At 40.1% G+C, this 2500-nt stretch overlaps 1 protein-coding gene across 2 annotated transcripts in view; it reads right to left on the reverse strand.

The window, feature by feature from the left end:
* Window positions 1-2500, reverse strand: part of LOC113809862 (uncharacterized) — a 157667-nt gene that overhangs the window by 93545 nt on the left and 61622 nt on the right. The gene's annotated exons all lie outside the window — the stretch shown is intronic.

A 2500-nucleotide genomic window follows, 5' to 3' on the forward strand; every position in this document is an offset into this window, starting at 1 on the left:
CCTACTCTCTCCCAAGGCATATATATCTATTTGTATATGATGGACATATATTGATCTCTCGCTCTCTCCCTCCCTACCCTCCCAAGGCATATCTATCTATTTGTTTGATGGACATATATTGATCTATCTACCCGGTGGATATTCATGTCTAGACTGATAGCATTTTTTCTGTGTCTATGGACGTCTGTAAAATTAATATTTTTATATATATATATAAGAGTTTGGTAGAGATTAATAGAGAATGGTAGAGGAGGAAATACGACGATAGACAGATAGAGAAAGAGAGAGAGAGAGCGAGAAGAGAAGAGAAAGAGAGAGAGAGAGAGAGAGAGAGAGAGAGAGAGAGAAGAGGAGAGAAGAGAGAGAGAAGAAGAGAAGAAGAAGAGGCAGAAGAAGATATATATATACCGAAAATCTCTCTCAGTGAACAGAATCAGATAGACAGAGAGAGAAAAAAAAGAGAGACAAAATTTGACCTGATATAAAAAAAAGACAACACGCTGACCTTATCTCGCCGCCAAGGCCCTCACTAATACCCCAAACGACCTCGTAAACAAAGCCAATATCCCGACCCAAGATTTCGCTGCGGTCACGCCAGGGTCAGGTCAGGTCACGCTGAAGGAGGAGACACACCCTGGAGGAGGAGGTCCCGAGGTCGAGCTAGGGCGCCTCCACACACGCACGCCCTCGAGTCGAATCTCGCGCTCCAGTTCCTCTGCATGAGCCGCCTGGAGGAGGACCACCTCGAGTTATAAGGATGAGCTTTGGAGGACGACGACCTCGAGGGTGAGCGAAGGACCTCCTTGTCGGGTGCTTTTATTCGTCTCATTTTTATTCATTTATTTGTTTTTACTTTTTTTGTGTGAAAGTGTGAAGGGGAGACGGGTTTTGTTTGGAGAAAAATAGAAAAAGGAGATAAGATAAGGAGGAAGATTTTGTGAAATTAGTCAGTAAGGATAAATATGATGGTAATAGTGATGATTATGATAAAGATGATAATGATAATAATTCTACTAATAATGATGTGTTGGTGATGATAATGACAATAATAACGATGATGATAATAAAAGTCTACTCAATACTTAGCGATTTTAAGTCCTTTTGTAGCGAGAAAATGAAGAGCTTTTCTCTTATTTCTAGCGACTTTTCGACTCCAATCAAGCGCTTTTGTGGAAACCTCAATGGCAACACTGAGACAAAACCCAAAGCTCAATAAAAAAACACATCTTCAAACTCCCTGTCGAAGTCGTCCTAGAGCCGTACGACTATCCACGACCCAATTAATAATATCGTCGTATATTTGGCCCCAATAAGGTACCAATAGAGTCAAGAATCATACCAAAATAACTCGGCGGTTAATGGGCTAACCTGACTCTCGAGGAATCAGCTGTTTCCGCTCCGACTGCCCGCAACGGTGAAGATAATAGATATTTTCAGGTTTGGTAATTCTTGGTGAAAATAGCCCACAGACACGTAAAGTTACCGCGTTTTAAATAGATTCTGCGTAGATTTATAAAGATTGTCCTTATTTTATGAAAATTGTTTTGAAACGGTGGTATTTTGCTGGAAAGTACGAAGAGAAGTTTATCTGTTATTATATATTGTACTTTTCTCATTATCTCTTTCTATCTATCTGTCTATTTTTTCTCCTTCTGTATGAGTATATGTGTATGAATTAATTCGTGCGTATATATATATTTATATCATACTATATATCTATATCTATCTATCTGTTTACATGCTAATGAAATGGATAAAAAGTAAAAAATAAAAATAATTTTCTAAAATATCTATTTAAGACATCTCTAATATCTATTCATCTAGCCATATAATAATGAAAACATATAGCCATATATTAATGAAAAAAAAAGAAAATAGATAAAACAAAACAAAGATAGAAATGTTTATCTACAATATCTTTCAATAACATCTCTACTATCTATTCATCTATCCATATACAAATGAAAAAATATAATCATATAATAATAATAATAATAATAATAATAATAATAATAATAATAATAAAAGGAACGAGATTTCCTGTCAAAATTCTCCAACTTTTTTACCTTCCGCCTCTTCTTCCTCACATTCCCACGTTTTCCCTCCGTTCGGCTTCTCTCGCAGAATAGGGGGAAGCATTAAGGAGAGGAAGACGAGGTCAAAGCGTCAGAACCACCCTTGAACCCAGGTCAAAGAGAGGGGAATGAGCCCGAGATAAATTTTGAGTTTAACATGTCTCCACGTTCAGGTCCTTTTAAGCGCCGTCGTGGGTTTTTTTGGTCCGAGGTCAAAAGGCTTCTAATTCTCCTGGAGAGCGTGAGTGAGGGCGGGGGGACGTGGGGGAAGGCGGGGGGAACGTGGGGAGGGGCGGGGGGACGTGGGGGAGGGCGGGGGGAACGTGGGGGAGGGCGGGGGGACGTGGGGGAGGGCAGGGGACAGTTGGAGAAGGCAGCAGGAGTGCAAGATGTGTATGGTGGGTATGGTTGGGGAGAGAGTGAGG

Source organism: Penaeus vannamei, chromosome 7, assembly GCF_042767895.1.
Source record: "Penaeus vannamei isolate JL-2024 chromosome 7, ASM4276789v1, whole genome shotgun sequence".
Lineage (NCBI taxonomy): Eukaryota > Metazoa > Arthropoda > Malacostraca > Decapoda > Penaeidae > Penaeus > Penaeus vannamei.